The 16355-nt window shown below is 33.9% G+C and overlaps 2 protein-coding genes across 10 annotated transcripts in view; both read left to right on the top strand.

The window, feature by feature from the left end:
• LOC126974069 (fasciclin-2-like) overlaps positions 1-16355 on the top strand; it is a 171323-nt gene that overhangs the window by 37037 nt on the left and 117931 nt on the right. The gene's annotated exons all lie outside the window — the stretch shown is intronic.
• LOC126974115 (uncharacterized) overlaps positions 1-16355 on the top strand; it is a 250369-nt gene that overhangs the window by 181556 nt on the left and 52458 nt on the right. The window contains exon 2 of one of the 3 annotated variants that reach the window (XM_050821536.1): positions 706-745. The exons of the other annotated variants lie outside the window; for them this stretch is intronic. The gene's annotated coding sequence lies outside the window, so the exon portion shown is untranslated. Of the gene's footprint in view, positions 1-705; positions 746-16355 lie in introns of those variants that run through there. 3 annotated transcript variants of the gene reach the window in all.

Below are 16355 nucleotides of genomic sequence, written 5' to 3'. Positions count from 1 at the left end.
GCAAATAAAACTTTGACTTTGTAACTGTTTTAAGTAAGGTGGGTTACGAAAGGACAGTGAGAAAATTACCGGGCCATGGCAGAGTAATGTTTGAGAAACACCGCTCTATAGTAAGAGTAATTTGAGGTATTTATAAAGGCATTCTGTTGATCAACTGCAAAGTAAACTTGCAATAAGTTCATTCACTTGAACGATTAAAACAATCTCGTGAGCTGCTTGTTCAATCTTAAAATAGTAAATTGTGTACTGTATCACTTTTCATACTTGAGAACTTGACTGTTTGTAATTCAAAACCTTATGAACTGCATCTCATTTACAAACAACATCTTGATTATACCAATCTAGTACACAATTTACGAGTACTTCATAATAAATCATTAAAAGCTTATTGGTGTTTGAATTAACATTCGAAGCTAAATATTTAATAACAAGCAAACATCATATACAATTTTACAATCAGACGTATCCTAGATCATGGAGGGTGTATGGTACGGAAAACCATTTCTGTCCGTTCAACAGTATCAGTTATAAACAGTAGCACTACGAATAACAGGTGGGTTAATTTAAAAAAATTTGCTCCAAATTTAATGTTATAATAATAAGTGAATGAGCTTCTATGTCCGGTGTTTCCGGGACGATACGACATGGGTAACTTCAAAAAAGCGCAGTGATTCCTCGGTGTTACAATAGAATGTGGGTTGACAGGTGACCCGTACGCTCGTTTCTCCTCCTTTTCCATAAAAAAATTATAATATTATATGTGTATATCACTTACAGCCGTTCCCAATATACTATCTACAGATATCATTTTTTCGTCCTTATACCTGGATAGCAATATAGCCAATCAACGCCTAATCAAAAGCGTCATAAGCGGCAATTATAATAAAAAAAAAGAACCTAGCTCAAAACAAACACCAGTTGCGATTCACGGGAAATACTACTTTACCAGATTTAGGAACATCTACAAACGCCACAGTCAGAATGGCGTTAGGAATAGAAGGAAAAGGCATCAGAATTATCAACTTTATTTTGTTAATTATTCTTTTCTTGGTATTACGGGAATACTTAGATAAAGAGAGTATGTTGGGTCTTGGGATAGTACGACGCAATCGCATTTCAGATTGCAAACTATCCGCTGACAAGGAAGTAATGAAAAAATAACGTGGATTTTCCTTTGAATACGTGGCGAATATGGACGGAATTATTGATGTGTCAAACGCGTCCCGCTCATTCTTAATTAAATATTTTTAAAATAGTCCTTAACAATGAAAATCGCTTAACGTTTCCAAAGTTAGTCTTGTTAATTTTAAACGAGTTAAAAGATTTGTAGCTTTCCGAAGAATTCTCGATTGTCGGTCGGTTCGAGTTTGTCTCCATTGACCTCAAAACTATCCAATAATACGATTGCAATGCGGAACGCCATAAATGAAGGACGTAAAAGAATGCCTTATTGCTTTCCTCTCGTACCGTTCTATTTAAGCGGACCACGTTTTTTATTTTGTATCTATTTCCAATCGTCAATCTTTTATTTTTTACTCCTGGAATATTCAGTTTTAAATTGTGGTAGAGCGTTTATTTGATTTAGCTTTTGTGAAATTATTAAAATGACTTTGTTGTAACCGAAACTTATATTCTAGTTATTTTTGAAGATATATAACTTTGTTTAAATGACAATAAGGGAGGAGACGAGCAGGGCGTTCATATAATAGTAATTGATATGCCCTGCCCATTACAATTTAGTGTCTCTCAGGATTCTTGAAAAACCCAAAAACTCTGAGCGGCACTACAATTGCGCTCGTCACCTTGAGACATAAGATGTTAAGTCGCATTTGCCCAGTAATTTCACTAGCTACAGCGCGAAACATAATAATACTTACACTTTACTGCTTCACGGCAGAAATAGGCGCCGTTGTGGTACCCATAATCTAGCCGGCATCCTTTGTAAAGGATCCTCTCACTGGTGTTTTTTATATTTAATTTATAAGTATCTTAGAATATAGTGTAATGTAGTTTCATTTTTATTAGAGATAAAAGATAAGTTTTTCTTTTAAGTAATTTGTAATTCTTGTACAAAACAAGTGCTTCTTCTCGTCTCAAGTGTATATATTTTGAGTTGAAATGTTTCCTCTCAATGTGGAATAAGTGGCCGTTGTCTGGCTTTACTCCAAAGTGTTTGTTTTTATGGCTCCTGTATACCCTGTGGCTGCATTTAACGTACATTCGAGTGGTCTATGAATTTATGACTTTTTATGGTCGTATTCTTTTTAAGTATTCGACTCTGGCTCGAAACTTGAAACACACCTTGAGATTATCTAAAGCTTAACATTATTTCTTTATTAAGTAGCGATTTAAAGTTAATAATTGGATATTTTTATGAATTATGCGGTAGTATGTGACATCTTGACTGCGGTTAACTTTTTTGAACATTTCATGATGAACGACTTAACATAATAACTATGTAGTCTATAGTTTATTTTTTTTTGAATATGTGCTGTTGTCTTAGACAGACCCACACTACTAAATTGTAAACTATCGTTGTTTATATTATTATGTGATAATTAATGTAGGTAACTAATCTATTTTTAAATGTCAATGTAGCCTTAAGTTATTATAACATGATTTATCTGTCAGAGACCTGAAAGATAAAAGATATGGTTTTCGGGTATTGTTTCTGTAGCCCCACTAAATGATAAATATTTGAAACACTACTGTACAAATTGTAGCCTCGATTTGTGTGTCCTTTTACAAATCAAGAAAGGCTTGACCAATCCTTATGAATAGTTTATTTCTTATGGTAGTTTTAAGTATCGGGCATAACGGCTAATCGAATGTAATCTATTGTGATAGCCACTGTTATCTATGGCTCACTGTTAAGATTGATTCTTTTCACGAATCATCTTTTACTAGCTTAGTGAGCTGACGTATCACAAGTGGTTGAATAATTAGACTTCCCAAAGAGATGTTACGTTCACGCATTAAAGGACCACATTCAGAGAGAATGTGTAATGGGCTTTCATCTGCACTATTACAGAATCTTCAAGCTCTGCAATCTTTGAGGCCTAAGATTGAGAGTTTTTCCCTACTTAACCCTAGTGCCTAATGCGCAGATTTCTTGTTGAAGGCTTGGATTAGATTTTTGGAATAGGTGTTGGGTGAATGGGACACCTGGAGTGTTGATCCAAAGTTTATTACACTCTTGTGAACATGATGTAGAAAGGGTTAATTGACAAGACTCCTCGGTACACCAAGGAAGGGGACAGGGGCAAATTGAGTGCTATTAGCACCAATTCTTGCAAGTTCGTCAACGTGTTCACTGCCTTCGATCCTTGCATATCCTGGAATCCAATCAAATAAATCTGTTTATTATTCCCAGAGAATTCAGTTATTGAAACGAACCACCACGATGAACATAATAACATAACTGACGAATGTAAATGCAGGATAGGTGGCGCTGGTGGCAGTGATTTTTATCTTTTGAACCATGGGTCAAATTGATTTGACCCATGGCATATGGCAGCATACGAACATAATAATATTTATATCATGCCTTGCCGAAACACAACCAAATATGAAATTTTTAACGCACGTTTTCATGGTACAAACGATTTAGAGCGCGATTCGCAGGAGATTCGATTTTATTGCGTATGCAGTGCGTACATGCAGAAAAGAATAACACTAATTATTATTTTATTTTTATTTATTTTATTTTGGCAACAAATAGTCACATACAAAAATATTCTTATTCCAATACTTAATAGTAAGGACCTTGAGTCGAGAGTCGAGTGAGAAGATACGTAAGAAAAACTTCACAAAAGCCACGCCGCCAAAAACTCACCTATTCTATTGATTGATTGATTGAATTTCTTTCATCATAATGGCAGTTTACCAGTGGGAGGCTCTTTTGCACAGGATGCCGGGATTATGGGTACCACAACGGCGCCTATTTCTGCCGTGAAACAGAAATGTGTAATCATGACTGTGTTTCGGTCTGAAGGGTGCCGTAGCTAGTGAAATTACTGAGCAAATGAGACTTAACATCTTATGTCTCAAGGTGATGAGGCACTACATTTTAATAGGCAGGGCGTATCAATTACCATCAACTGAACGTGCTGCTTGTCTCGTCCCATATTTTCATTAAAAAAAAAGTTGCCACCATTACGGTGCATTCTTTTACAGTGAAAGCAATTTAAGAACAAACTTAACAGGCGTTTTAATATAAGGAAGTTTTACTATGACATGAAATAACATAATAATTATTATGGTTTTATTTTCCTGTCGTAAAATGCGACGTTTGAAATTTATGAGCCATTAATAATTCTGGACTAGTGGTGCGCCTCCTACCAGAATTGATCTATACATCTTAGATTAATAATAATAGGTATGTGGTTACTTAAATTGTAATGTACTATATTTTTATGTTGGTTACATACCTATAACATAATACCTAAACCAAATAAAATGCCGAAAGATGCAGTGTTGATAGGCACAACACGATGGACCGATGATCAAGATTGCCGGAGTAGGTTCGATGAGGGCAGCGCAGGACCGATCGTCGTGGTGATTTTTTGGGGAGGCCTTTGTCCAGCAGTGGACGTCTTCCGGCTGATGATGATGATATAATTGAAGTTTATTTGTATTTTAAAAACTCAAAACTGGTACGTGAAATAAAAAGATATCTCTCATATATATAGCTTCATTATCAGCGAATAACCCATGGCTTATTAAAAAGAAATTTTAGATCCTTAGAAGAATTTAATATTACCAAATTTTTGAAAAATCAGCCTATAGCCAATACATTATGGGGTACCTACGCTACGAAAACTATTGATATTAAATAAACTAATTAATATTTTATTTGAATAACTGAAGTGAAGACAGAGCGGGACTCTACTATTATTCATCATTAGACATAATTACCTCAAGATTTTGCAAGCTTGCATTTTCCACGAGAAGCCTCAACTCGACCTGTTAAGGACATAAGTGCTTTAAGGTGGCTTTAACGCAGTCAAGAGCTTGACTGACCCATATAAAATTTAACGGGTTTTATCCTTTATAATAACGCCGTGTATAAAAGGCTTTTAATGTTTGAGCTATTTTATTATTATGGTCAGAATGCTTATACCCTATTCAAAGTTATACTAGAGAATCAATTCTTGTATGTTTTAAAGAATTAGGTGATGTTTTGTTTATTATGGTCTTTGTTTGAGGCTCTTTCACATCAAAACCACTGATAGTATCGACATGAAACTATCACCATTCGATGCGAAATTTATCCTAGATGGTTTACGGCTACTTATTTTTTTTATTGTTTAATTTATTTCCTTTCAAAATTCGCCCAGCGAAGCGGGTGGGAACGACTAGTATATTATATTTTATATAAATTACGTGACACGTTGTTTGTCCGCGATGGACTCCTAAACTAATGAACGGATTTTAATGGGGATTACTTCATCGAGTGAAACTTGAGAGATAGGATAGTTTTTATTTCGATTTGATCGACCCATAATTTTTTTTATTTCCAATTTTTGTTTTGTATGGATATATTTTCTATGAGAGAATTTATTGACGCACGGTTTGACAGTTCTGCTGTGAAACAATTTCATTATAGTTAACAAAAGGGAGTAATGAGGTTCTATGCATAATATAGAACGGGAGCATATTTTACAAAATAATTCTTGGTGTTATGAAATATTGTTGACAAATTCATAAAAAAACAGTATTTTATTTATTATGTACAGAACAACGTCTGTCGGGTTTGCTGACCCGGCAAACGTTGTTTTGCCATATAAAGTATAATTCACGCGATAGTTTTATAAGTAATAAAATATTGCCTGTACATCATTTTGTTCTATTGTCAATAGTTTTTGAAGCGCACGCAAAAATAGGTTTTCGATTTTACACCTTGTGTTACAAAATAGCAATTTTATTACGGATCCCTAATTTTGAAAAAAAAAACATAGCATATAGCCTTCCTCGATAAATGGACTACCCAACACTGAAAGAATCATTCAAATCAGACCAGTAGTACCAGAGATTAGCGCGTTCAAACAAACAAAAACAAACAAACACTGCAGCTTTATAATATTAGTATAGATTTGATATTGGGCCCAAGGGCGACCTTTCTTACTTTACTTCATTCTCTAATCAGTCTTATTCGATTATGTTCTCATTCGCGTCTATATTCAAATTTAAAATAAAATATTATTCTTTATCTTTTCGGCGAACCTTATAACAATGAATTCTTATATACGGATAAGAACTCCTTGTTACAATACTTATGCTTAATAAACGTGCCACCCATAGCGCTCATAAATTAATAACAATAATTAACAAGTCTATTTTTATTCTGTGGAACATTGACGACGCGACGCTTCATAAATTGACATTAATTTTACAACCGCTGTTACCCGCAGATGCAGTACTGTTAATTTATCCTCTGTTACATTGTTCCAAGCTGTGACTTAAGTTTTAACTACTTGTATCTAATACGCGTCATCATTTTTAACTGGGGATTAATAAATTAAAACTATTTTATAAGCTTTAGCTACCAATTTTTTGGAAACCAATCCAATTAAAGTTAATTAAATTTGTTTGAAATAGGTCGAGGAAAAGGTTTTTTGGTATTTTATACGAAAACTCAAGTTATTTGTGCCATTTTGTTCTGTTTGTGTGCAAATTTCGAGGTTTTTTTCTGTACTATAGTCAATTCCATATCTAAACTATGTCGTAGCTAATGATATGCGAGTCTTCCGGTGGATTTAAAAGTTTTACACAAATAAAATTTGAAAACAAAATTTAATGGACGATGCGGGACTCGAACCTTCTCGTATCTTCTATGCTTTGTTCAACTCTCAGGTTGTGGCTTCAACAACAGAGAGTTGAACAAGAGATATAAGTCACTCAAACTATTGGCTCAGTGGAAAGAGCTTTCGCTCGGAACGCGAGTGGTCGCGGGTTCGAGTCCCGCATCGTTCATAAAATTTTGTTTTCAAATATTAATTGTGTATTAATCCTAGAAGTGAGGGTTATCACTTTAAAACATAACAAATTGTTTATAAATAGCATTTTTCATACAATCTAGCTCCAAGCTGTTGCTGAAATTGCTTTGCTGTTGCTGACGTTTTAATTATAACTTAAAGCCATTATCTTGAAGTGAACGACATCTCTCTAGCTCTAATATTATATCGCCTGATAAAAAGTTAAAAATATCCAAACGTTATGAGTGATCTTAAGTATCAATAATGAGTCAACTCGAGTCTCGTTCCCGAATTCGGTATGTCAACATCTCCTGAAGATGCCTCGTATAGAGGCCATACAATGGTTGAATTGATTGAAGATAAAACTTAGATAATTTCACATTCAAGATAACTCATAAAATGTGGATAATTATGGATTTCTGCAAAATAACGCCTAATTCAAAAGAAGTGAAAATTTAGTGTTAATATTTGAAATTTAACAATGTCTTAAGACAGTTAATTTATTAATTTCAATTTATTTTTAATATCTATATAATTATAACATTATTTATAAAAACAACATTATCAATATATTACATACAAGATTAAGTTATAATAAAGTGAATTTATTGAAGTAGGCGTCACTTTTCGGAAATCCATAATTATACAAATGATTTGAGTTTTCTTTAGTGTTCATTCCGCCAATATTTGTCTTTAAACAATTCGACACGTGTTTCGCCTCTATACGAGGCATCCTCAGGACGTGTTGTGTCGCCAAAATCTGGCACGAGACTAAGTCTAGAGACTATATTATTATTTTGCTCTTAATAGTGATTTTCATTATTATAACACTAGAAATAAGGGATTGCTTGTATTTAATTCTAGTAGGCTTCATAAGATACATAATAGCTTTAAGGGTAAATGTATACACTTCTACAATAAAGTCCCAGCCACTGTTCAGGCATTATCTATAAATAAATTTAAATGTTTTATAAAAAAATGGCTCTGTCGTAAATCCTATTACTCCACTGCTGAATATCTAAATGATCGGACAGCCTGGGACTAGATTGTGATTATTTTATAGCGACTGTACAATATTGTATATTTTTATTGAAAAGAGCGCAAAAAAAAAGAATGCTGGGAGAGTTTCTTGCGCCGCTTCTTCTCTCTCAGAGCGCCATTTGTTTCCGAAGCGGTAGTAGTATAAGAAATGACATCAAAAAGAATTCTAAAGGAATCAATTTTGAGAAAATAAATGCCTTTTATGCCTTTATAAAGTGTATAATCTATAAAATCACCAAAGAAAATTTCCTCGTACCCATTCTTAATTAGAACATTTATGTATTAACTATGTGATTTAATTTGATTATTATGTTATACTATAATATTTTTCTTTCAATTTTCAGGTAATTGCTTGGCCGATATTCACATTCATTTATGTAAGTATTTTTAACGAAAGTCAACCCCAAGCAATGTTGGTCACACCTGATATATGTATATGGAAGAATTGGTGTTTTGACAGCTTTGTCAAAACAATGTATTTACTAACGGCCGTTCCCAATATACTATCTGCAAATAGAGATAAATTACTACCTTCTGCTGTCAGTAATTAGCTGTCCCAATATACCCGATAAGTCAAACTTATCGCCTTTTATTGGGACCGTTTACCGTTGATAAGTTTATTGGGACAGAAAAGTCAACGATAGTTACAATTTTTATCTCAACTAAAAGAAGTCTTCTTATCAATATGGAAATGCGTCTGTCGGGAAGTAAGAAATAAAATGATGATAATAAGGCATAATATTTAACAATACTCTGAATTATTTTACATATTATCGTATGTTTTGACTTGTCGTTTGCTAAGGCGTGCAACAACTAACCATCTAACAACTAAGCTATCCTTACGACCGGTTGAATTGCATTGATTTTTTATAATATTAATAATATTCAAATGTTATAAGAAAATCATTACTATATAATTAAATCCAGAGATCTCCAAACAACTAAATATTAATGAGACACAGTTACTTAATCCTGGTTAGAAATGCGAGAATAATTTGTATGTTTGCTATTCATTCACACGAGAACGAAAACGGTTGAACGAATTAAAATTAAGTTGGGCAACCGTTAACTAAATAATACTTTTGATTGTGTTCGTGAAATAACGTCTGAAGTCCACGCAGGCGAAGCCGCTACTGGAAGCTAGCTTGATATGTTCAGCGGAATGTAGTGTTGGTAATGAATTAGAAGTTAAACGAGCCGTGTCTGAAGCAAGCTGTAAGTTAAGGCTCGCGGGTTACAAGGGTCGTTAGCGGGGTTATTTCTAAAATTACTGCCTGTAATGGACTTACTAACCCGTAATTTGTCTTAAGGAATGTCTTACTATTATGTTGAGAATTATTTAATATAAGTTGCAATATTGGTCTTAATTGTCTATAATTATTGATAATCACTATACTATCCATATATCATCATCATCATCAGCCGGAAGACGTCCACTGCTGGACAAACGCCTCCCCCAAAGATTTCCACGACGATTAGTCCTGCGCTGCCGTCATCCAACGTATTCCGGCGATCTTGACCAGATCGTCAGTCCATCTTGTGGTCTACCAACACTGCGTCTTCCGGTACGTGGTCCCCATTCGAGGACTTTACTGCCCCAACGGCTATCTGTCTGTCGAACTATATGCCCATAAATATAAGATAGCTTAAAAACAACCTGAAGTAGTTTTTCCTATGACAGGGCTATCCAGCCACCACAATCTGAAAGGGTATTACTTCCAGATTAGTATTATTATAAAAAAAAAATAGATCTGATTAGGAAATCTGTGAGTTTTTGAGTGAGATCCTCAAATTTTATAATTATACATAGAGTGTTTTTGGTTTTTTCACCAACAGGTCATTGATCAGAAAAAAAATTAAGGTTGCCAGTTAACCTCTACTTTCAGAAAAACTAACACAAACTGACGAGATCTCGCAAGTCGTAGCTTTTCACGCACACTAAAGTAATAAACCTGGCCATTTTCATCGGTTGTCTAGCAGCAAGAGGCTCTCTCAATGTAAATGTATAAATTATCCATCCATTTCGTTAAGGAACAACCGATGAGGCTACACAGGACCACAAATAGCCATCGGATATTAACTGATTTGGCCCTAATCATGAACATGAACACAGAAATAAATCGATGTAATAAAGAATGAAAGAAATATATTTATTTGTAACAAACACAATGTTTACCTTGTATAAAAGAAAAAAATAAATATACAAAACAAATTACAAATTGGATAGAGACTCGTAGATATAAATGGACATGATGTATGTCTGTGCTGTTCCCTAACATCGGTTGCAATTGGCACCAGGTGTCTCATACCAATACCTTAGGTAACCTAAAAATTTAAAAATATAAAACACCGACTTTAATCATGAACTAACAAGATTACATTTTACCAGTGAGAGGCTCCTTTGTACCAGATGCCGGCTAGATTATGGTAATGTATAAGCATTACTGTGTTTCGGTCTGAAGGGCACCGTAGCTAGTGAAATTACTGGGCAAATGAGACATCTTACGTCTCAAGATGAGAAGCGCAGTTGTAGGGCCGCTCATAATTTTTGGGTTTTTTCAATAGCCCTGAGCGGCATCCGTCTCTTTAAAAAAACGCATTTTTTGTATGCATGTTTGAAGTCGTAATTTTTTTGTAAACACTTTTTTACTTCTGATAAGATGCTTTAATTATATTTCGACTCATGTAATATTTTGAATAATTTACTCGAAATTGATATACAAAATGAGAAATAGAAGACATTTTATTGAAGCTTGATGTAGTCGGCCATTTTGATTTAAAGTCCACTTCAGCGGTACACTGCTAACCGAGGAACATAAATATTTTACAACCAACAGTAACTTTTCTTGCTTATAAAGCGGTGCTTAAATAAATCAGAGCTATAGAAATACTATTGGAAAAAGTTTTGGTATGTTGTTGTACTTTATGGTAACCTTTTTTGATTTCAGTGAACTAATTACTTACCTCAATAAATTTGAACATTTAGATCTAAGATCGTTTATATATCTAGGTAGAATATGACTGCTGTGAAAACGTCGAAAAAAATTGAGTTTAGAGTTATCCTCTATTTACGCATTAGTATGCGTTAGTGCACAAAGTGTTATACAAATCGCAAGTGTGAGACGTAGCTTGTCACGCACACTAAAGTATTAAACCTGGCCTGATTTAATCGGTTGTCTAACAGCAAAAGACTATCTAGATTTAGAAGAATCACAGAATTAAATCGATTCTAATAATTTTATAAATAGGTAAAGTTAGTGAGGTTGTTGGAGGTAATCTCTGGATGTACTGAATTTAAAATCCTAGGTGAGTGTATAAGGCTTTATTAACCCGAAAAATGGAAAGACTTTTTCTTGGAAAAAGGGTCGAATGAAAACGCTTCTTACGAAGTTGTCTTAGCGATGATAGATATACACGATTCTTTTATATATATTATCCATGTGGCAGCGTTGGAACATTAACTAATGCCATTAATTACATAAGTGCGGACGAAGTCGCGGTTAGTAAAGTTAGTAATTATTATTGTTTTGATATTTTACTTTATGGAGCTGCCTCCTTCTATTTCATCATGAGTTGATATGCGTCCTCACTCTGTCTCCTCCTTTAGTCTTTGATGGTATACTTGCATTACATGCATTGTTGCATCGAACAGTCATTTTGTAGAATAATACGCCGCAGATGTATTACTGAATCAATACGACTTAGGGTTAGAGCATGCTCCCTTAAGGCCGGCAACGCATGTCTTGACTTCTATTGCGGATTTGGTTTGGGCTAATTAGTTTTCAAGTGAGCCATTTGCTGATCCAAATCAAAACCTTAGAATCGTATTATTAAGATCTTATTCGACCTAATTGCACTTCCCATAATATTTTGTTGGGTAATATTAACGCCTATCAAACGGTAATCAAACTTTATAGCTATCTATTAAATTTGTTTATTTATATCTTTTCGATCTTGCTTATTCATGGTATAATGTGACAATAAAATCATAATTAGCTCAGCATATGGCATCTATAATGTCTTGGAGATTTAAAAATAAATGAAATGTCTGTTTGAATATATAGGTAATTCATTGGGAATGTTCAACAGAAATAATTCCAATGCTTTACTGTAAAAAATAAATGATGAATCGTTTGTCTAGTAGCAACTCGCAAATGTTCACCTTATCGCTACAATATGGCCGCAGCATAAGAAGTTGAAACTGTTTCAAATACAAACTTCAGTGGTAGATAATGTGACGTCAAAATACCTGTACTTATGTTTTGGCAGTGTCTCTTGCTAAATAAATATCTTGAATAAGTATATCTCTATACATTATACCAGAGAGAGATATATTGTTACCCCGTTATTCATAATGGTCCGCTAACTTTAAACAGCCGCTAAGGAGTATTTTTCTCATTCTGACTTAGGTCAATAGACTATTATGAATAAGGTGGTTAGTCTATACACACAATAGTCATAAATCACGGTGTTGGAAAAACATGTCCCGCGCATCATGGTTAGGTTAGGTTTACATAGCTTTATAATTTCAATTGATGCTAATAATATGTATACTTCCTGGGTAAAAATGATAGTCATATCAGTTAGGTTTGTTATGAAGCTGGAAAAAATTATCAAATCCCAATTAGACTAATTGAAGATAGCCCAATTAAGGTCTTATTAATATTGTATCTACCGTACCGAACTTCTAAAAAAAAATCCTCTTGTGCTGCTTGAGATTATGGGCAGAGGTGGACCTCTACATCTCTTCAGTGATGTTACCATGCCAGTAAGGTGTCGCCTTAGGATACGTTCGCTATGTCTGAAGTGTTGCCATGAATCAATGTATTGCTATCTGATTACAGGAAATCTCCTTAAGGCTGCTTACCCAAGAATCAAGAAATTAGCGCATAGTTTAAACCATTTCTCGACGGTTTATATAAAGCTTATATTTTTATAAAAAATAATTTTATATCAACAGATCAAGAGAAGGAAATTCATTTTTTTATCATATTTCTATTTTTTATAGATAGTGCGAAAAAGAATCACCAATAAACCCTTAACTTTAACAGTTGGAGCCATGTTAATCGTTCAATCTAGATAAAAATTGTACGATTTTTTTTTATTTGTACACCAATACTACTTAACAAGACATAGTTTTGTAAAGAAAATTGTATTATATTTGTAATAAATTCAAAATGCTTCTAATTTTGAATTAAAACTATGGCGATCTTGTGCGAGAGAGGTAACCAAGATCCGTTCGATTCCTCAAGGCCGTTGGCTCGGTTCTCAGCCTTAATCTTACTTTTATTCAGAAATTCATTATGCCTAGTGTTAATTACTTGAGTTTGAATTAAAACTCAATTCAATAATTGGTATCATCACTATCAGACAGATTAAAATAAAAAAATATGAGAAAAATATTTGAACAACCAAAAACGAGAAACTACTTAATGCAACCTAACTTACAACGTACGTGCATAACTTAAATTGAACTTCAAGTAGTTATCAGAACTGTATTACCATATTGAAAGCTGCGTTTGAATTCAACATGCAAATAGAAAATCCGCCAATGCATAAGCACTTGATCGAAGTGCTCTCTTGAATTAACCCCAATTATATTAGTGTTGTACAAGGCACGCCTTTTAACATCTCGCGAATCTATTCAGGAACCCCACAAAATTCGAATACTGACCACATCATTAATTTTCTTCTATATCTCACCCTTAAAAGCATTCAATACTTCGAGCGAACTATTTATATTTCTCATACGCTAACAAAGGCGTATCATAAATAAAGGTTTGGTCCCTGGGGGTACCTTACTGCCTTTCATACCAGCCCCCTTGATATCACTTTGTGCTTCATAGATCATTAGCTGTCTCGGTGTGTAAATTGAATGGCTTTGGATGTGGTTTGTTAGAGATGTGAAAATTGGTAAGAATAAGTAAGTATATAATATTACTAGCTGACCCGGCAAACGTTGTTTTGCCATATAAATTGTATTGATCTTGTGCTTGCTAGTTGATAAGAGATGGCGCTAGTTGCATTCATTAGTAACAATCAAACTTCTTTTATATTTTGTATAATTCACACTATAGTTTTAAAAATTATAGCCTATTTGTTATTCTGGTGTGTAAGCTATATTATTGTAAAGTTTCATCAAAATCTATTCAGTAGATTTTGCGTTAAAGAAGTTCAAACATACATCCAGACATACAAACTTTCACATTTATAATATTAGTAGGATACATTATATTATGCTAGCTGACCCAGCAAACGTTGTATTGCCGATATTAAAATCGCGATACAAAAGTAACTGTTGATCGTAGATGGGTGAAAATTTGAAGTTGTGTGTATTTTTTAATGCTGACTCATAATTATCAAACAAGTTTAAAAAAAATGGCAACAAAATTAAAAAAAAAATTGGCGTGGACCACCCCGAACATTTAGGAGGATGAAAAATAGATGCTGTCCGATTCTCAGACCTACCCAATATGCACTCAAAATTTTATGAGAATGGGTCAAGCCGTTTCGAAGGAGTTTAACTACAAACACCGCGACATGAGAATTTTATATATTAGATGACGCCAGTCCATTACAATGCAATGCCGCTCTGGATTCTTGAAAACTCAATAATTCTGAGGGGCACTACAGTAATTGCGCTCGTCACCTTGAGACATATGATGTTAAAACTCATTTGCCCAGCAATTTCAATAGCTACGGCGCCCTTCAGACAGAAACACAATAATACTAACACATTACTGCTTCATGGCAGAAAAAGGCGCCGTTGTGGTACCCATAATCTAGCCGGCATCCTGTGCAATCCTTTGCTCAATCAGGCTCCTGCCTGCTACTGGTAAATTACTCATATAATAATAGTACTTAGATTTTATTTTTCAAGGGAACTAGATTAGCAACTTGATTGTTTATGAGATTATACTTTTTGAATCTCGTTTGCTCTTGAAATATTTTGAAGCATGTACTCCTGTTAAGCCCCAAGGCTTTATTGAATTAGGCGTTACTTTGCGGAAATCCATAATTATACAAATGATTTAAGTCTTCTCTAGTGTTAATTCCGTCAATATTTGTTTTTAAAACAATTCGACACGTGTTTCGCCTCTACACGAGGAATCCTCATGACGTGTTGTCTCGCTAAAATCTAGCACGAGACTAACTCGGAATCTCTCCAGCCATTTTTTTTATTGATCCATTTATCCAATATGTGCATTTATTTTTTATATTAGCTTTTTTTGTTTAGTAGGTTTGATAGGTATAATACCAACAAATTGATCACAAGTAAATTGGCAAATGAAAATTAATTTAAATTCACATAAGGTCCGCTTGGACACTACACGACACAAAAGATAACTGGCAATCGTTTCAATATTGTTTTTATTATAAGAGGTAGGGATTTATATTTTGGATTATGTAAGCCTCATGAAGTATCATATTGCTGATTACAAAAAGATTGGCAGATGTTAATTAATTTGAGAGACCATTTAAATAAAACACTTTTTATTATAGGTCTTGTGTGCCAATTTTATAAGTACTAAACGGTGGTCTCATTGGCGGTCGTTGTCATATGGCAACGGCAGCAAACAGGAGGTTAAAACACATGTAATTGTAACTGTGTTCTTAATTTCGTTTTTGTAGAAGAATTGTTTTTTTATTATTATTTTAGCTTATCCGAAGTTTCGTCACCTTTTATCAGAGCACGTTTTCAGGGGTACTGCGGTTGTAGGAGTAATCTATATATATATAAGAGATTTCCACGTATATAGTCACTCATCACGATATCTCTGGAACCATTAAAGACTTGAAATTTGGTTGGAATATTCTTTTCACCGAGTGGAGGTCAGCTAAGAACGGATTTTCCAAAATTCCATCTGCAAGTGTTTTTTTTTATTATGAACAGAACAACGTCTGTCGGGTCAGCTAGTAAATAATAATTAAGATGTCAATTTTACGCAAAAACGGATTTAAAAACACAGTTACAATTACACGCGTTTTAATCTTTTAAACAGTGTTTTATTTAAACGTGTAAACTCGCGTTAATTAAAGGAAACACTATGAGACCATTTCATTTATAAGAAATCACATAGCTTGAACATAGAAAAGAATCGAATAAATGTACAAGATTGCTTCTGTAAATTTATTCTCAGCATAACAAGGAACTAAATAAAACAATGGGATAATTTAAAATCATGGTTTGAGTGGAAATGTTTTGCTTAACATCTTATTGTAATATTTCAATTTCTCAATAGTTCCCGCCTCGCTTAACACTTTTGTAACAATTTTTGAGAAAAGATTGCCTATCACAAAATATGAAGTAATATTGTGTAATGGATTGCACTACTC

This window comes from Leptidea sinapis, chromosome 31 (assembly GCF_905404315.1).
Source record: "Leptidea sinapis chromosome 31, ilLepSina1.1, whole genome shotgun sequence".
NCBI lineage: Eukaryota > Metazoa > Arthropoda > Insecta > Lepidoptera > Pieridae > Leptidea > Leptidea sinapis.
The sequence above is the reverse complement of the archived record's forward strand: the minus strand, read 5'-3'. Positions and strand labels throughout refer to the sequence as shown.